Here is a 21,707-nt window from a genome sequence, read left to right as displayed (position 1 = left end):
TCTTATTGTTTATTTGGTTTAAATCTTTCTTCACTACAAATCATTTTACACTTATATGCAAAAGTGATATTCTTAAATCACATCTGACCATGTCATTCATTGACAATAAATTCCACTGGTTTCTGACCCTTCATTCAGTAGGTACAGTGATTATTCTAAAGTACAGTTCTGATAATGTAACCCTTTTACTCAAAAAACTCCTGTAACACTCTATTACTCTCAGAATCAAATACAGAATGCTCTACTTGTCATTCAAGGACCTTCATCAGCTATCCTTGTCCTCCTTTTACAGTATTCTTATTCCTTTTTCATCAACATGTACTCTTTAACTCAGTGACTTTGAGCTCCTGACTCATGAATAAGCTAGCAACTTCCAAAGGAAACCTTCTGCAACCCTTCTTAATTTTAGTATTTTCCCTCAATTATTTCATATTTATCTTGTATATACTTTGCTTTGTATTCATTGTTAGCATATAGTCGCCCCTATTGATTGTACGTTCCTTGAGGGCAGAGACTGTTTTTGTCTCTTTTTTTTATCCCCAGGTATTAGCTGGGAACATAGTGTGTATTTAATAAATAACTATTCAATGATTGTAGTTTAAGGGTCTATGTTCAAATTTTTGTCTGTTTGCCAATTTATCTGCCTCTTATCTCTTTGTCTCCATTTCTTTCTCTATCTCTGTCTCTGTGTCTATTTCTGTCTCTCTTTCTCTCTTCCCTCTCAGAGATCCCAAATCAAAAAGGGCGTTCACTAAACATTTTGATCTACCTATATAACCTTAGTCAGGTAAACATTTGTATTTTGCACAAGATATTGCTGAAAGCACAGAGAAGTTAAATGATTTTTTTAAGATCACAAAAAACACTAAATGGCAGAAGAGAAATTGCACACACAGACACACACACACACACACACACAAACACACAAACACAGTTTTCTCTCTAGTGCAACTTGAGTTTCTTCTTCCTGCTTTAAAAAATAGTTTTTTCTCTATTTTTATCAATTATCAAAATCATAAATGGTAAAATGAAACTAAAAAAAACAACATCCCATCTGTTTATATTTCATTTCCATCTTGACTATCATGAGGATATAATGACAATCTCACATGAAAATCTTTCTTCACTGTTTGCAATTCGATTTGATACACTCAATAGGTGGGTACAAGATGTTCACAATAAAGCCTATTATCTATACTCTAAAATCTCCTATACTTTCTTTTTTGTTTGTTTGTTTTGGGTCTTTAGAAACACATGTGATGAAAGTTTTTCAACATTCATATACATATATTTAGTTAAAAAATTATCTTACCCCCTTTCCCACCCCCTTCCCCTCAGCATTGAAAAGCCAGGACAAAATTGTACATATATATATTTGTGATAAAAATGTTTACAGGTTAGTCATTTATGGTACGATGAATTAGAATTAGATTTTGAAGGACTTTTCTTTTAAAATTTCTTTTGTGGGGCGGCTAGGTGGTACAGTGGATAAAGCACTGGCCCTGGAGTCAGGAGTACCTGGGTTCAAATCCAGTCTCAGACACTTAATAATTACCTAGCTGTGTGGCCTTGGGCAAGCCACTTAACCCCATTTGCCTTGCAAAAACCTAAAAATACATAAATAAAAAAAATTTCTTTTGTTTTATTTTTCTTCCTCTGGATGGGGATAGTATTGTCCATAGCCAGTCTCATATAGTTATTCTAGGTCTTTGAACTGCTGAGAGGAGCTATTCTATCAAGGTTGATCATCTCACAATGTTGTTAATGTATACATGGCTCTGTTGTTTCTGCTCCCTTCTCTCAGCATCAGATCCAGTAACTCATTCCATGCTTCTCTGAAATCCAACCATTTGTGGTTTCTTATAGAACAATAATTTTCCATATATTCATGTACCATAACTTGTTTAGTCAATTGATGGACATCCCCTCAATTTCAAATTATTTGCCATTACAAAAAGAGCTACTATGAATATTTTGGAACATGCAGGATTTTTCCCATTCTTTTTGTACAATTTCTTCTGGATATAGTCCCAGAATTGGAATTGATGGGTCAAAGGGTATGAGCAGTTTTATTGCTCTTTGGTCTCCAGAATGGTTGGATCAGTTCACAACTGCACCAGCAATTCATCAATGTCTCAATTTTCCCACAACCTCTCAAACATTGATCATTTTCACTTTTACTCATCTTAACCAATTAGTAAAGTGTGGAGTGATACCTCATAGTGTTTTTAATTTACATTAATCTAATCAGTAATGATTTGGAGCATATTTTCAAAAGATTGTATTTAACTTTAATTACTTCATTTGAAATTCTGTCTATTCATATCCTTTTTACCATTTATCAATTGGGAAATGACTTGTAACTTTATATATTTAGTGAAATTCTCTTTATTTTTTTAGAATGAGACCTTTATTAGAAGTCTTAGTTATGAAGATTGTTTCCCAGATTTCTGCTTTCATTCTGATTTTGGAAGCACTGATTTTATTAGTGAAAAACTTTTAAATTTAATATAGTCATAAACATTCATTTTCCAGTTTATAATACATTCTATTTCTTGTTTTTTCATAAATTTGTCCCCTTTCCATAGATCTGATAGATGAGTATTTCTTGACCTATAAATTTATCTAGGGTGTTGCCCTTTATGTCTGAATCCTGTACCCATTTTGACCTTATTTTGGTATAGGCTATGAGATGTGGTACTATGCCTAGTTTTTCCCATACTATTTTCTAGTTTTCCCAACAATTTTTGGGAAGTAGTGAGTTCTTATCCCAGAAGCTGATGTCTTTGGGTTTCTGAAGCAGTTCATTACTGTAGTCATGTTTTATGACTATTATTATTATTATTATTGTTATTATTATATTCTAATCCACTGATCCATCACTCTGTCTTAACCAGTAATAGGTAGTTTTGATGACTGCCACTTTATGGTATAGATTTAGATCTGGTAGAGCTAGATCACCTTCCTTTAAATTTTTTTTTCATTAGTTCCCTTGCTTTTCTTGATCTTTGTTGCTCCAGATAAATTTTGTTACTATTTTTTCTAGCTTGGTAAAATAGTTATTTGGTAGTTTGATTGGTATGGCACTGAATAAGTAATTTAATTTGGGTGGAATTGTCATTTAAATTATATTAACTCAACTTAACTATGAGCAATTGACATTTTTCAAATTATTTATATCTGACTTTATTTAGATGAGAAGTGCTTTATAATTATGTTCATACATTTTCTGGCTTTATGTTAAGAAATAGAATTCCAAGTATTTAATGTTGTCTCTAATTACTCTAAGTGGAATTTCTCTTTCTATCTCTTGCTCTTTGACTTTGTTGTTCATATATAAAAATGTTCATGACTTATTAATGTGAGTTTATTTTATATTCTGCTACTTTGCTGAATTTGTGAATTGTTTCAAGGAACTTTTTAGATGATTTTCTCTGGCTCTCCTTGTATAATATCATATCATCTGCAAAGAGTAAAAGACTTGCTTCCTCATTGCCAATTCTGATTCCTTCAATTTCTTTTTCTGCTCTTTTTACTATATTCATTAGTGAGGGTGATAATGGGTATCTTTTTTGCACTGCTGATTTATTGGAAATGCTCTGAGATTTTCCCCATTACATATAATATATGTTAATGATTTAAACAGATACTGTTTATTATTTGAAACAGAACTCCATTTACTCCTAAACTTTCTAGTGTTTTTAATAGAAATGGATGTTGTATTTTATCAAAGGCTTTTTCAGCATCTATTGAGATGATCATATGATTTCTGTTGGTTTTACTATTGATATATTCAATTATGTTGAGCATTTTTCTAATATTGAACAATCCCTTCCTACCTGGTATAAATCCTACATGATCATGTGTATTATACTAATAATAACTTGTTGTCTCATTGCTAAAATTTTATTTAATATGTTTCCATCAATATTCATTAGGGAGATTTTTTTTTAGGATTTTTGCAAGGCAAATGGGGTTAAGTGGCTTTTCCAAGGCCACACAGCTAGATAATTATTAAGTGTCTGAGACCGGATTTGAACCCAGGTACTCCTGGCTCCAGGGCTGGTGCTTTATCCACTATGCCACCTAGCCACCCCTAGGGAGATTTTTCTATAATTTTCTTTGTGTGTTTTGTTTCTTTCTGGTTTAGGTATCCACACTATGTTGGTGTCATAAAAGGAATTTGACAGAACTCTTTCTTCTCCTATTTTTTCCATAGTTTATGTAGAATAGGAATTAATTGTGCCTTAAATGTTTCATAGAATTCACTTATAAATTTATCTGGAACTGAAGACATTTTTAGGGAGTTTATTAATGGTTTCTTCAATTTCTTTCTCTGATATGGAGTTATTTAAGTATTTTATTTCCTTTTCTGTTAATTTATTCAGTTTGTATTTTTGTAACTATTACATAAGTTTCATTCAAGTTATCCAATTTATTGGCATACTTTCTGGCAAAGTAGCTCCTAATTACCTTTTGAATTTCCTCCTCACTGTTAATTAGTTCATCCTTTTTACTTTTGATATTGGTAATTTGGTTATCCTCTTTCTTTTTTTTTAAATTAGATTAACTAAAGGTTTGTCTATTTTATTGTCTCATAAAACCAATCTTAGTTTTAGTTATTTGGTCAATGTATATATTTCTTTCTATTTTATTAATCTCTCCCTTGATTTTCAGAAATTTTAATTTGGTATTTAATTAGGGATCTTTAATATGTTCTTTCTTCTAGCTTTTTAAATTGCCTACCCACTTCATTGATCTCCTCTTTCTCTGTTTTATTCATATGGGGATTTAGAGATAGAAAATTTCCCCTCAAAACTGCCTTCACTGCGTCTCATAAAATTTATTATGATGTCTCATTAGTATCATTTTCTTGATATAATTAATCATTATTTCTATTTTTGCTGTTTTATACATCTATTATTTAAAATTAACTAATTAATTTCCAATTACTTTTGGTTTTTCTTTCCAAATCCCTTTATTACAACTATTTTTTATTGCATCATGGTCTGAGAAGTGTGCATTTATTATTTCTGCCTTTCTGCATTTGCTTATAGGTACCATGTACTGCAGAGAAAAAGTCATATTCCTTTCTAGCCCCAGTAAGTTTTCTCTAGAGGTCTAGTATATGTTAGTTTTCTAAAATTTCATTCATCTTCTTAACTTTCTTCTTGTTTATTTTTTGGCTAGATTTATCCAATTCTTAGAGAGGGAGGTTGTGGCCCTCCATTATTAAAGTTTTGCTAATTGTGTCCTTGTAATTCATTCAGCTTTTACTCTAGAAATTTTGATGCTATGCTATTAGGTCCATACATGTTTAGTAATAATATAGCTTCATTACCAATGGTGTCTTTTAAGAAAATGTTGCTTATTTCTTTATCCCTTTAAATGAGATCTATTTTTTCTTTTACTTTATCTGAAATAAGAATCACTGTTCCTGTTTTTTTTACTTCAGCTGAAGCATAATATATTTTGTTCCATTCTTTTACCTTTATCTTGTGTGTTTCTCTCTGCTTCAAATGAGTTTCTTGTAAACAATATATTGTAGGATGCTGCTTTTTAATCCATTCTGCTAATCACTTCCATTTTATGAGACAGCTCTTCCCTTCTACAGTTAAGATTACTAATTCTATATAGCTCTACATGCCATCTTTATTTATACTTTTTCTTTTTTTTCATTCCTCCTCATCAATTTTTTTCTCCCTTTCCATTTAACTTTCCATATCAATTTTAACTTTCTTTTTATTTTCAATTATACTTTCACATTCTTTCTTATCATCTTCCCTTCTTCCTTTATCTTTCCCTTCCTCAACCCCCTTCCCTATAGACTACCATAAATTTTTAAACCCATATGGGAATATATCTTATTCACTCTCTAGGCCAAATCTGTTGAATAGAATTTACCCAGGGTTCACATATCCCTTCTTTCACTCTAAAATTATACATCTTTGTGTCTCTTTCCCAGGTTTTTATTTATCCCTCCAGTACTATTAATCAGGTATCGTCAATCACAGCTTGATTAATCAATTGCTTGATAAGCTCAAAGTGTTGGCAAAGTACAATCACAGAAAGATTGTTTGATTTTCTGATGAGGCTCATTTTCTCAGATTCACTGAGTACCCTCCCCTCTTCTGTCTCATTAGAAGTATACTTTTTGTGAGTATTGAATTACATCAAATGAAAATTTTTTTTACCTTACCTCCTTTTCAAATACCTTCCAAGGAAACACAATTCTCAGGAGCCAAGAAATCATTCAAACACAAATCATGTCATCAATATTTAATGGACCTTCCCCCAAGTCTATTTTCTCTCACACTTTACCCTACCTCTCCACCAAGTGTACTTAAAAACCCTTAATTTGGCAATAACCCTTGTTAAGTATAAAAACTAATCAGTCTATTTAGTGATAGGTTCAATTGAACAAGATCATATCTATAAATTTTACCTCTTCAAAATGGCAGGAGAAGCAAGTCTGTACTCAAGTAAGAACTATTATATGTTTCCTTTATTTTTTTCAAAGACTCAATACTGTAAGGTCTCCCAAATACTTCCTGAAATTTTAATTTTTCTTCAATAATTTTATAATAGGGGAAGCTAGGTGGGACAGTGGATAGAACCCTGACACTAGAGTCAGGAGAGTGATTTCAAACCCAACCTCAGGCACTTAATAAGTACTTAGCTAAGTGACCTTGGGCAAGTCACTTAACCTCATTGCTTTTGTAAAAACCAAATGAATAACTAAAAAATAGCTTTATAATACTGTATGTGTAATTTCATGTTTTCATTTCTATAGACCTCTTTCAAAACTATTGATATCTCTGTCTTTTTGAATGGTCCTTTTTTTAAAAAGGCTGATCAATTATTTGGACAAAAAGAGTGTTGAAGAAAAATCAAGTATTGTGTGTAGTGTGAAATATAGTATAGTTACTTTTTCTAAAAAAATCAATTTCCAATGTATTTGTCATTTTAACTGTCCTAACAGTGTAAACTTTGAACAATCAAAAAGTTGACTGTGCTTTCCCCAGCCAACAGAAAAACGTGCATTAGGTGTGGAGGAGTGCCAAGATCAGCTTAACTATGGAAACTTCATCTGTTCATTTTCAATCTATTTTAATGCCTAGCATGCTCACTGGGATTTAATATATGCAAAATTTGTTTTTTGTTATGCTTTCCATCTTAATTTCAAGACAGAATAAATATATTTTGTTGAAATTGAAAGAAAAACAAACAACTCCAAATATTCAAGGGTGAAAAATTAAGTTCTGAAAATTCATGGTTATCCCCTATATCATTTTAATGGTAATAATCCATATTGAGTTCGATAGAATGTCAGACACTTTATATTTCATTTATCAATTTTTTATTCTCTGTTCAAATTCCTCTGTCCATATTTCTCTAATTACAGTCAAACTGCTCTTGTTATAAATGAAAAATATTTTAATAGCATTTTTTTTCAGAAAGAATGATCACAACTACTCACCAGGAAGTATCATGTCATAAAGTAATTTAGCTGAAAGTCAAGCCTCTTATGTGCTGCTATTTAACATTTCTAACAGGTTTTCATTTCCATGTGTTGGAATAGTCATTCATTTTTAATATTGTTTTTATTTTTAGTAATATATCTTGTATCATATTTTTGCACTGACTCTCTCCATACCTATGTAACAGTTTCTTTGATTGTTAACCAGCAGCATGGTCAAGTACTTTCCCCCTCAATTAAATATCATCCAGAGTTCCCCTTCCCCTTTTCCCTACCATTTCTCTTTTGGTTACATATTTGGGCAAAGTTTGCATTTATTGCATTAAATCCTTATTATAAGACATAGATGACTAAAATACATATTTACAACTGATTTATGCTTTTTGTAAATTCTTATTGATAAGAGTAATTATATATATATATATATATATATATATATATATATATATATCAGAACTATATGGGGACAAGAAGAGGTATATATTAACTGACATTGTCTTATCTTCTATTGGAGTTTTCTTAATACTTTCAGTAATTCTATGGATAACAACATAGGATATTACTGCTTACAAAAATAAATCATTTTAAGTACCAATGCAATAATTTCTTAAATACTTAACATTTGAATGATGATAGCTGACTTTATATTGATCTATGTGCCAGGTCATTTGGTATATTTTACAGTCATTATAGCATTTGATCTTCTCAACAACCCTGAGAAATAGATGCTATTATTATCTCTGTTTTATAGATGAGGAACCTGAGACAAATAACCTTCAAGAGACTTGCCCAAAGTCATAAAACCAGGAAATAACTGAGGTGAAAATTGAACTCTGGTCTTTCTGACAACAGACCCAGATTTCTATCAATTGTATCACCCACTATAATTATAAAAATATATAATTTCTATCCTAAGCAATTAGTTGATACGTTGAATGAAACTTTGTGCCTCAAGTCAGGATGACCACAGTTCAAATTTAATCTCAAGTTTTAGTTATAAGGCCCTGAAAAGTCATTTAATCACTTCTTCAGTTTCCCCAAATGTAAGTAAAAATAATAAAAGCATGGACCTCCCAGGTTGTTTGTGAGGATCAGATGAGTCAATATTTGTTAAATGCAAAGAACTTGGCCTAGAACACTGTAGGTATTTAATAAAATGCTAATTTCTTTCCTTCTATAGTGCTATTTCCTGTCTTGCTTAAATTGAATACAAAGTAAAAAAAGAACAGAAATAGTAACCTTTATAAAATTTTTTAAGATTCACAACATGTTCTTTTCTATTTGCCCTTGTAAGATGACTTTACAAATATTATTTCCCCAATTTATAATTGAAGAAACTGGATCCCTGAGCAATAAAGCAGTTTGACTAGTACCACATGGATAAGAAGTATCAGAAATAAAATTAGAACATAAATATTCCGGTGCCAAGGCAAGCATTCTTCAGTTATCCTTCCCCATCATACCTTTCCCCATCACAGTAGGTCACCCTAAGAAATTGAATGGACATTTTGGGGGGAATTTTTGCAGAAGTGAAGATGATATGTGAAGGCTAACAGATGACTCAGAAAAGTATAGAAATTCAGAAATGCATAAAATATATGTATAATATTGTGTAAGAGCAATCCAAATTTTACAAGGTACTATAAATATATAATCAAAGAAAAAGAAAAAAAATGTTTTTTCCTGATATAAAGAGAAAACAAAAAAATTTTACATGAATTTTTCAGATCATTGGGTCATTGTACTAATTCTCAAAATGAGGAAGGGAGAACTCTACTATCTATGTCAATTCTTTTCAAAGAGGTTATCACTGCTACAATTACCAAATTGTCACTTGAAAAGTATGGAAAAAAGTGAACCCTCACATTTGTTCATAATCCTCTTGTCTGATAGCATTCATAGGTTTAAAATTGAATTTAAAAAGTAAAACTACTACCAGTTGTGGAGTCTAGACTGCTAATAAAATGAAAGTGGCAAATTTGAACTGAGAATATATGAATTTAAATGTAATGCAAATAAGCAGTAAGGCACTTCAACCAAAAACAAATGGACAAACTTACAAAGATATTGCAATTCTAAGATGCATTCATACAATCATAGGGTTTGGAACAAGTAAGTGATTAATATGATTTATTCTTCTGTCTTTTGTGGTCAGATCCTATATGTAGTCTTTTATTCAGTTCTTGGAGTCATATTTAGGAAGGACATAATGAACAAAAAAGGAGAAAGGTGTACTATGATCATCATTAGGTGAGCATAGAGATTTTGTTGCCCAAGTGTCAATTGAAAAAAAATTGAAGATGATTAGTATAAAGAACACATCACACTTTTCTTATGAAGGATATCTATTTAAAAGGGGGAACAGAATTCTTTTGCTTACTTCCAGAGTACAGAACTTAGTGAAATATGGAAGAAAAAATAGAGGCAGTCTTGATGAAAGGAAAATCTTTAGAGTTACACCCAAGTGCAAGGGTAATTACAGTTTTGGGAAGAAGTACAAGTTTGATGACTACTTCTTAGGGATTTTGTAGAGAGGTTTCCTGAAAAGTGACCTTTATGACCCTCCTCAAGTCCAAGATTTTGCAATGAAGTTGAGTAATGTTGACAGTAACCATTGAGCAGAAAAGAATGCCAAGATAAAGTTTGGAGAATACTAGCAATAGATGGGTGATGTCATAGCAGAAATGTATTCTTATCGATAGTGAAAAAAATATTGAGCTCGAAACAAAACAAATATTGACCTCACTCATAATAGCTTTTTTTTTTTTTTTTTTTTTATGCTTAGTGAAAGGACAGATGAAAGTCTAGGAGATGATAGGCAGACAGGGAAAATTAAATCATTTTCTCTGATCATCGACTGATAGAAGAGACTTCCTTATAAGACTATTCCCTAAACTATTAGAGATAATACAAAATAGATTCTCTGACTTCAGAGGAAAAAAAACCAGAAGGGATTTGTTAAAAAAAAAATAAAAGTTCCTCTCACCCATATTTCAAACCTTAGCCTTTGCTTTGATTTCTGTTCTACCAACACTATGAAAATAAAATGATAAAATTCTATAGGTTTTACCTTCCTTTATTTTGCCATTATCCTTTCTTTATCATTCCACTAACTAACATAAGAGTATGTGGAAATTCATTGTCCTTGATCCCTTGATTTTGGCTGTCAGACTCAATCCTTACTATCTCCTCTGGGAATTTCCCATTTCAACCATATCCTCTCACATTCTAATCTTCTATCTTTATCTTTTGACTCCTCCCCTGCTGTCAACAAATGTACATAGATATTCTATTTCCTTAAAAGCAAACAAAAACATTATAGAAATATCCCTCTTTCCTGCCATCTCAAACTATCATACTGATTTTTTTCCCTCTTTTACTGAAAAACTTGAAAAAAAAAGCTGTCTCCACGCATTGCCTCTGCTTTCTCACATCCCAATTACTTCACAAACCAAGGTCTTTGAAATAATCTCTTAATTTGTAGGTCCAAATGATATTTTCACATTCTTCATCCATCTTGACCCCTTGAACATCTTCAAAACTGTTAAGTTCCTTTTCAAACTTAACATTGTGTCCTCAGGCTTTGCTCTTTGGCTTTTTGCTGTTTTCTTTCTACACTCTCTTTCTATGATCCATTGACCTATATTATCAATGTTGGGGTCATCTTTGACCCTCTGTCCTTCCTTAATTTTCATTTTGTTGTTTTTATAATTTTAGTTAAGTAACTGAATATTTTCTAATTATCACAAAAGTCAACCCTTTCTGTCTATTTTGGAATAATTTCCGACATCATGAAAACTTTTAAATGGTACTATTAAGGGAAAGCTTTGGAAAATATAATATTCCCTAGATGGGCACTTTTTTAGAATTACTTGAGTAAAAGAGACTTAATACATCTCTGAGTCAATACACGTACAATCTTCATGCTTGCTAAATATAAATAACATTTTGCTAATCCAAAGTGACAGGCACTAATGAGCTACTTAGTGGATTAACAGTCGGTGTGGTATATCATAATATTTATTTTGATCCCAGGCTTAAAATGATACACAAACCAATGTAGTTCTTGGAGGACATTTAATTCAAGTGGACAGAAATGCATGATTGTCCACTCCAACAAGTTATTGAACTCATGAGTTTTATCTTTCACCTCCCCTATTACTTCAAGCTGTGGAGATATAAAATGCTAGCCTTGGGATAAGGACTTGGAGCATCACCAAGCTTTTAGATAAACAAAGAGAAGTTACTAATGCTCCCTTTGCCTCATTACAAGGAGGATTTTTCACCTTTACAGCACTGTCTTTCCAGGTTTTAATTAATATCATGCACAGGTGGTGTAAGGGGTAGCCACTGTAAATCACAGGAAGGGTTATGAGTCTCTGAAAAACTGTTATTGAATATAGGAACCACATAAAGTAATGCTTGAGAATGATGCAGCTGTCATCCACTAAAATTTCCATCTACATCTTTCATGTTGGTCGCTTTCTACAAAGAGAACTTTAAAAGTATTTAACTGGAAGACTTGTTTTATTATAATAAAGGAGAAAGTATTTATTTTACAAATAAGTATGCCATTATGATTTCTCTGATGTGGCACTTCCAATATTTAATTTTTTCCATTCAAACACTTTACTATTGAAATCATAGCTTCAATTTTTTTTCTGGCTATAGAGGCAGCATTCATAAAAATAAGAGGAACTAGAAGTTAGCACTAGGAATATTGATTGATTTCCAGGGGAAAAGTTAATGATCTTCTCTGCATGTGAATAAGAAACTTGTCTCAATGTAGAGACAAAATCATTACTAATACTATTCACCCACTGTTAATCAAGATAAACATAGAATAACAGTCACATCCTTCACAACTTCAGATTACATCAATTCCTTTCTTGTTAATTTGGGAAAAGGTGGAATTGCTTTAGACAAAGTTAAACTTTGGAATCATAATGATAATATTTCTAAATTTCCACTTAAGATCTTTCTCTCAGTATCTAGAGATAAGTTATGGTTTTTTTGTTGTTTTTTAAAATTTTATTCATCTTCTGAAACATGATTCAATGGCTTATCTTTCCCAACAGTTATTAAAAGTTTGATTAGGGAGCAATGAAAAATAGTAATTTCCTCCTCTTACAGTTAAAGGAAGATTTCCCTCTCGCATTGTTAACCTAATCTAAGATGTGGTAAATCCAAATCTTGGCACTCTTATTCAGATCATTCAATTTTCTTTCTACTTAACATGACTGCTATGATAGATCAGACACTTATTATCACTTGTATGAACTTTCATTCATCTCCTTACTGTTCTGCCAGTCTTTAGGTATTCCTCCCTCCTATTGACAAAGCTATAACAATAATCTTTCTTTGCCATCTGATCATATGTCTCATTTCCCCAGTCCAAAATTTTTAGGAACCCTCAAATGCCTATTGAATAAAATATGAATTTTTAGCCCAAAACTTTGGGAGCTTTGAAATCATCTTACACTTTTCCTAAATTATTTCATAGTATTTTCTTTCATGAACTGTGTATTCCTGTGAAATTGGAATATCCATTTCTCAAACTTGATTCTCTATCTGCCATCTCTATAAATTTGTACAAACTGCTTCTGAGACTGGAATTCACTTTTATCTTCACCTCTCAAAAGTCTTATCTTCACCTCTCAAGTGCTAAAACCTCTGTGAAAGTTTTCCTGACTGAACCCCTACCTTCATTTGTTGCTGCTATATTCCTCCTCAGTTTTCTTTTTTGCTATACTTTTATTGGTGTAACTATTATATATTGCCAGCAGACAATCAATCACTAAGTATTTAATAAGTACCTACCATGTACCAGTCAGTGGGAATCAAAGAAAAGCAAAAATAGTTCCTACACTCAGGGAGTTCACATTCTAATAGGTGGTATAACATGCAAATAAAATGCACATGTGAAGTATAAATGTGTATCTATTTTACTCAGATGAATTGAAATTTCTGATGGGAAGACGGTAGGAAAGTCTTATTGCAGAAATCAGAATTTGAGTTGAGCATTGAAGGAAGTCATGAAAACAGGTGAAGGTAAATACTGAGAGCATTGCAGTCTTGAGGAATAGCTGATACAAACATGGAGATGGGAGTGTGCAAAGAACACAAATATGTCAGTATATCTGAGTCTTAAATTTTCTAGAAGGGACTAAAGTAAAACATGATTGGCAAGCAAGGAAGCATTCAGACTACAAAAATAATTTAATTTCTCAAAAGGGAAATTTTTATTTGATCCTGGAAGTAACAGGGTGATAATTAGATAGGGAGATGACTTAGTCAAAATGTACCATTTTTTCTCTTCATTAAATCAATAGACCTGTTTGCTCCTTAATTTCCTTATCTGCAGCTTTATTTTATGAAGGGAAGGGCATAAACAAAATATTGTGGAATTAGTTGTATAGATACAATGAGAACATGAATGATTTAATATTGTAAGATAATTACACATATATTGAATTTTAATTTAGTCTTGTCCCCATAATGTGACTTTTATTTTCCATTTGCTGACATGTTTCTGTTAGAGTCCCATGGCCTTTGACTGGGCCCGTCTTAGAGAATTGATCTTGATCTTGAGGATGACTTCACAAAAAATATTCACTACTCCAATTGCCTAGGTCAGTGCATGATTTCTTCTACATCTACAAATTTCATTTAAAAATACCCAGCAAGATACCAAGGAAAACCAGATTCTCCATAATCCATATGGTTCTGACATAAAAATTGTCACAAACTTCTTCCTAACTTTAAAGGTGGTATACTCTTTAATTTAAGTACAAAGAAATAGTAAATAAAATTTTAAGGAAGATTTCAACTTCTCATAGAATGTTAGACTAACCATGAGAAAGAAGTTATTCTAACTTCTTTGTACTTTGCTCTCCTCTTCTGAATTGAAAAATTTTCTCCACACTTACTTTCCATTACTTACTGAGATTATAATTCTCCTAAATCCACTTATCATGTACAAGTCAGCAATATTAAAAAATGCTTACAAATATATTCACATATTGCTATATATTTTATATAAACAATTACAGAGTAAAACAAGTAATTGTCCTCTCATGGTACATATAATTTTTGATGTATTTTGGTTCCAAGATTTTATAGTTGCTTTTCTGTATATCCCATCTTTTTCATTTTCTTCTGACATTCTTTAAATTGCTTATCACCCTAAGAGTTTTAATGATTCTAAAATGAGAATTCTATAAATTCTCATGTTATTCTAAGTTTTTACATTTTATCTTTTATTGCCTTTACAACTTACCTGCCTTGCATTACATACTATGGATAACTCATAAGTCCCTCATCCATTTTTTCCTGAAAAATCCCCTCTTTGTATATTTTACTTCCTTGTTTCTTTCATTCAGACTTTTCTATTTTCCCTATATCTTATTACTCTATTTTAAAATTTTCATTCTTTCTGCTCTGCTCTTCCTTTCACATCTTTGCATTTTTATACTTACTGGGATAGGGTCCAGAACATCTGGGATCATTAATGTCTTACAAACTTTTACCCCTTCATTCTTGTTTCTCAATTTTAACTCTTACATAATGGCGAATTCTTTAAAAAGGATTGCTATAAAGAGAAGATAATGTTTTAGAGTTCTTCCAATGTCTGGTAACTTCATGTTTCATAAATGCTATTACAATTGAAAAATCCTCTGGAAACTGTTTGATGTGTGTGCCAATAGACAAGTCTCTATAATAAATGCATGTGTTGTGGCTTATTTTATATTTTAGAAAATTAATCTTTTATTTTACTTGTTTTTAATAAAGCATAAAAATCATTGTGCTGCTTTTGTTTTTCTGAATTCTGGAACTCTCCCTAGGATTTTAATAATACCATTTTTCAATAGAGAGATCAGGCAAATCTGCTTCAAGCAGTCTGATTTACCATTCTGCCAACATGACAAGCTACAATATGTGTGCTCTCTTGCCAATCACATTGGTGCCCTTTTCAGTGGATTGAAGGCAGATCTCCACTTTATTTCTCCACTTTATTTTTAAGAAATGTGAATTATGACTTTGCAGCTGATAATGTGCTCAGGGACATTATTTTTCAGAATTCATTACCAAATGCATAGATAATGTTTTGCTTTATTTTGCTGACACAGCAACTGAAATGTAAATTGCTTGTTTCATTGTAGTCTTTCTATTGTTCAAAGAAGGCTGGTGCTCCTGGTAACTATAGATCTTCAAAATGTGTTCTTTTATTTCAACCTATAAACCTGGGAATATATTTGTAGAAGCATTCATTAAAGTCATAATTATAAAGCCCTTTTTTCTGTGCAGAACCTGGAAAAGAGAAATAAGACCTTTCTGAAAACTTTGAAAATGCTCCGACAACTTATTTATGAATCACATTTGTTGTACCAAATACTTTATATTTTTATTCAGACTTTGCTTGCCAGTATGAAATATAATACTATTGCACAAACATACAGAGATATACAATGTCACACATTTTTAGCTTTTTACACATTTCTGCATCTACCTGTCAACCATAAGCACATAATTGTTCATCTTTACGAATAACAAAGATTCTAAAAAATGCTGTGCAGATATTCTTTGCTTTGTTTTATTGTTTGACTCTATAAATATACAATGCTGGGTAAAGATGTCCTTTTCAGAAGCAATGAACTGTACAGGAACAGTGACTATGTTATTGAGGATATTGAATACTGAGCAAACAAGATGAAGGATAGAGAGTCAGGATGTCAAATATGCTTTTATCTAATTAACTATTAACTAGTTAATGATTTTAAAATAGCCAGTTAAGTGTTTTTTATCATATATGACATTATTTTAGTCATGCCTAGATTAATGGTGAGGTGATTTGAAGAAGTAAATTTAAATTCTATTCTGTTTGAAGACAATTACAAAGAATTGGTTCTCAATCCTCCAAGTATAACAAGAGAACTTGGCAGTTTGCCCCTGTCATAATGCTCTTGTTATACTCTTTTTTTAACCATAGTTATTGTATATTCATTCTTTAGCATTGATTATTTGTGTATTTATCGTATTTGGTCTGTCAGATTGCAAAGATCCATAAGCAGTTATGGCAATTCTTTAAGTATTTGAAAGGTTGCCAAGGGATTAGAGGGATTAGAATTTTCCAAACTGCAGAAAGCAAAATTGGTAACAATAGTTGTAGATTTCAGGAGAAATCCTTGGCTTCAGGTGAGGAAAAAATGCAAACAATTACAAGCATAAGATAATGGGAATGGTCTGTACCAATGCATAGTGTTATCCTTCATCAAAGGTCTCTAGCTTTTGGTAAGTGACAAAAACAACCTTCAGTCTCATGTTCCTTCATTTGTCTTGTCCCTCCTCCCTCATACCTTTCTTTTTTCCATTTTTTTTTCAAAATTTTGTAGGAGTCATTCTCTTGTTTTTAAGTTTACACCTGAATTTCTGAATATATTATGACTAATTATTCCCTCACTGGAAAAATAATTTATGTGCCAGCTAAGTTATATAGTGAATCAATTGCCAGACTTGAAGTCTGAAAAATTTGAGTCTGAAACTGTCTCAAATAATTCGGACTTGTATGACCCTGGGCAAGTCACTTATCTTTTTTGAGACTCATTTTTTTTCTAGTTGAAAAGAAGGATAATAATAACTCTTCTATCATAGAGATATTATGAGAATCAAAAGATAAGAATTTGTAAAATGCTTTGCAAACGTTAAAGTTCTATATGAATATTAATTATTGCTGAAGAGGGAAGAAAAATAGAGGAAAAACTCAGAAGAGGTCACTAAAACCACTGAAAAGGACTTCCTGGGCACAGCCAAGATGACAGCATAAAGTTAACATGTGCCCAGAGCTTTTCCCCAGCAAAGATAAATGAAACCTCTACTCTGACATTCACACTACAGATTTCAACAAGGAAAAGAGAATATTCAAAGAAATTTTCAACTGTAGACATGGCGGAAGATCTTCAGAGAAGGTCTATCTCTTTAGAGGGAAAAGGAGAAGCAAAATCTAGGAGGTAGGAGTGCTGGAAAGCCAGCAGGAGGTTTTTAGCCACATTACAATCCAGGTCCTGACAGCTTACCAGCTACAAAAGTCCCAATAGTTAGATAGCAAACCAGCAGGGAGGATCCCAACCCCAAATAAAGTCTGCACACTGAAAATGTTGGGGTAAAAGACAGGACTGGGTTGAGAACAAACCACTGTTCAGTCAGAATCTGGACTAAAGGAGGTAAAAAGCCTCTGTAACGTCAAGGCTTGGACTGTATAGACAACATCTTGGCCAATCACAAGCCAGGGATCAGACCCCAATCCCAGCAAAAAAAAAAAAAAAAAAAAAAAAAGCTTGGATCTACATTTGCTATATCCCAGGAACAGAAGTAAAATGACAAAGATGAACAAAAAATCCAGAAGAGCAATCATTATAGAAAACTACTTTACAGTCAAAGATGTTAAAAATGCCATATCTGAAGAAGAAAGAAGTGCAAAATCACTCACAGGGGAAGTATCAAAACAGCCTATAAATTGGACCCAAAGACAAAAATTCATTGAAGAACTTAAAAAAATCTAAATATCCAAAGAAGAGAGGAAGAATAAAAATGAAAAAAGAAATGAAATGAATGCAGGAAAATTAAGAAAAATTGACCAAAGTGATCAACTCTGTTGAAAAAAATAATCTACTTGAAAAGGAAACAAAGAAAACTAATTGAAGAAAATAAAACTTTAAAAATTAGAATTGAACAAAGAGAAACCAATGAATCCTCAAGAATATAAGATTCCATCAAACAAAATAAAAAGGCTGAGGAAATAGAAGAAAATGTAAAGTAACTTTAGGGAAAATGAATGACCTGGAAAGTAGATCCAGGTGAGACAATCTACAACTACCAGAAAGCCTGGACCAGAAAAAGAACCTGGAAAACATCAGGAAATTATAAGGGAAAATTGTCCAAATCTACTAGAACAAGATAGCAATATAACCATTGAAAGAATACACAAAATCCCTCCAGAAAGAGATGCCAGGATAAAAACTTCAAGGGCTCTAATAGCCACATTCTAGAACCCTCAAATAGAAGACAGGATATGGCAGACAGCAAAAAGAAAACAAAGGAAACACAATCAAACTCACACAAGACCTATCAGTTTCAACACTGAAGGATCAGGAAGAGCTGGAATAGCATATTCCAGAAAGCAAAGAACCTGGGATTACAATCCAGAATGTACTACCCTGCAAAATTTGGCAATAGTGTCAGGGAAAAAATGCACATTCAATGAACTAGAGAACATCCAGAATTTCCTGATACAAAGATCAGAACAGAGAGTTCAGATGCCAAATAAATTACTCCAGAGTTGCATAAAAAAGTAAATGAAAAGGGGCAGGGAAAAACAAAACAATACAAACAAATCTTGGTCAACACCATCAAATTACATAGGATCCTAAAAGGGAAGATAAAGCATTTATAATTCTTTAGAATTTACTTCTCTTAGGATAATTAAATGGTTGAATATAATTAAAGAGAATGAACCTAAAGGATATATGTATAAGTGGGCCTTATCTCTCCATTGGAGAGGTCCAAGATGATATCACTGCTTGAGACAAAAGCCCTGAAGAAAAGCAGGGATGTTAACTTCAAACTTAAGTGTCTTTGACTGACTTTCATCAAATGGTGCTAAGCATCTTGTGTAACAAGGATATCATAAACTGAGGTCCTGAGTCAGTGTCTCTGCAATTTACAATCATTTGTAAAGTTCTCAGATGAGACCATCAGAGCCTCCTAGTAATTAGAGATCTTTAAGATTCTTTTAGTTAATTAGATCAGGGTTTGATTTCACCCCTGGTTCACTTAACAAGGGGTTAAGTGCCTTGGGTGAGGGTGGGTGGGGGTAAAGTGGGAGAGAATAGGTCCTGCTTCACTTAACAAAGGGGTTAAGAAGGGGGGGAGTGGGAGAGAGAATAGGCCTTGCTTCACATAACACAGGTATTAAATACCCTGGGTAGGGAGACTGGAGGTAGGTGGTAATGTGTGAAAGAAAATAGGACTGAGTTCACTTAACAAGGGGTTAAGTACACTGATCCTGTGTGGGGGAAAAGGAAGAGTAATGTGTGAGAGAAATGAGGTCTGAGAGGAGAGGGACAAATAGTTCAAGAAATTATATGACTTTGAATGATACTTTGGCTCCTGAGGATAATTGAGTATACTTGAAAGATACTTGAAAATGGGGAAAGGAAAAGTGAATATAATTATAATTTGAGTCAATTTGAGCTATCAAGCAAATAATCTATAGTGCTATCTTGATAACAACATGGGCTTAACAAGCAATCAAATAATCAAACTGTGATTTAAGATACCTGATTAATAGTATTAGAGAGATAAATAACACCAAGGAAAAAGGCAGAAAGATTTATAATTTTAGAGGGGGAAAAGGGAGAATGTGAATCTGGAGAAAATTATTTTCAATAGATTTAGCCGACAGAGAGAATAAGAAAATTCCTACTTGGGTTTATAAATCTAACCTAATCTACAGGAAAGATGGCGGGGGGAGGGAAAGATAAGGGAAGAAGGGATTGATAAAAGGGAAATCAATTTTATAAGTGAAAATAAACTAAAATTAATTTGTTAAAAAAAGTCAGAGGGCAAAGGTAGTAATAAGATAAAGAGAAAGAGAATATAAATGAAGAAAGATAGCGTGGAGGGAAATGCAGATTTACTTATCTTAACTGTAAATGTTGATGGGATGAACTGTCCCATAAGATGGAAGCAGAATGGATAAACACCCAGAATCCTACAACATGTTGGTTACAAGAAACACATCTGAGGCTGAAATACACACACGATTATGGTAAAAGGTTGGAACAAAATGTATTATGCTTCAGCAGAAGTAAAAAAAATCTGGAGTAGCAATCCTATTCTCAGTAAAAGCAAAAAATCAATCTCATTAAAAGGGATAAGGACGGAAACTACATCTTCTTAATAGGTACCATTGGAATGAAGCTATATTGTTACTAAACCTGTATGCACCTAGTGGGATAGCTTCGAGATTCCTAGAGGAAAAGTTGAGTGAATTACAAGGAGACATAGACCATAAAATTTTAATAATGGGAAACCTCAATCTCCCTTTCTCTCAGTACTAGATGAATCTAATAAAATAAACAAGAAGGATGTTAAGATGGTAAATGAAATCTGAGAAAACTTAGATATGATATAGAGGAAACTTAATGGGAACAGAAAATAATATACCTTTTTCTTGACTGTACATGATACCTAAACCAAAACTGACCATGTACTAGGCCACAACAACCTTATAATAAAATGCAGAAAGGCAGAAATAATAAATACATATTTCACAGACCATCCTGCAATAATAATTACATGTAAAAAAGGACCACATAAAAATAAACCAAGAACTAATTTGAAATTAAATAACTTTATCTTAAATAACAGATCACAGGAGGTCACCGGGCCCTGCCCTCTGGGCATGAAGGGGCCGCGCCGGATCTGGGAGGCCATGGGGTGGTGACCATGGCCTTGGCTCCCGCCAATCAGCCGGAGGTGATCCAAGCTGCACAGAAGGATGAGTATTATCGGGGCAGCCTGCGGAACGCAGCCGGAGGGGCCATGCACAGCCTTGACAGGTGCTAAGAAATGGCTAGAGTGGAGGAAGGAAATTGAGCTGCTGGCGGATTTGGCGTACTTCACCCTCACCACGTTTGCAGGAGCCATGTAGAGGAGAAGTCTGTGGGTGGGAGCTCTGTGTGTACCCTGTGTCTGGAGGAACAAAGGAGGGTCACAGCCACGCCTTGCGGCCACCTCTTCTGCTGGGAGTGCATCACTGAGTGGTGTAACCAAGACGGAATGTCCCCTCCGCAGAGAAAAGTTTCATCCACAGAAACTGATTTATCTGAGGCATTATCGTTAGTCCTGGCAATCCCAGCTCAAAGGCCAACAGAAGAAAAGGAAGAAGCTCTCAAGAGATCATGTCTTTATTAATGGACCAAAAGCAGAGTTCATTTGAATTTATCCAGAATCATGACGGTGACTTAACTTGCACTGAAATTATCTAAATTTGTTTTTAAAATCACTGCATAAGATACTTTGTCCACTGCTCAGATATTGGGGGGGGGGGGTAGTGATGAGAAGCTAAGCCTAACTTCATAACCATAATTGGGAGTATTAAGATATCTTATCCAAGGACAAAACTTCAAACAGGTATACACACTGGAACAAGACAAAAGCAAGCTCC

At 33.0% G+C, this 21,707-nt stretch overlaps 1 pseudogene; it reads left to right on the top strand.

Annotated features, from left to right (window-relative positions):
- Positions 1-20,986: 20,986 nt before the first annotated feature.
- LOC141516285 (peroxisome biogenesis factor 10 pseudogene) lies at positions 20,987-21,383 on the top strand (annotated as a pseudogene).
- Positions 21,384-21,707: the final 324 nt, after the last annotated feature.

This window comes from Macrotis lagotis, chromosome 3 (genome assembly GCF_037893015.1).
Source record: "Macrotis lagotis isolate mMagLag1 chromosome 3, bilby.v1.9.chrom.fasta, whole genome shotgun sequence".
Taxonomy (NCBI): Eukaryota; Metazoa; Chordata; class Mammalia; order Peramelemorphia; family Peramelidae; genus Macrotis; species Macrotis lagotis.
Note: the sequence above shows the minus strand (reverse complement) of the source record. Positions and strands in the feature narration are given on the sequence as shown.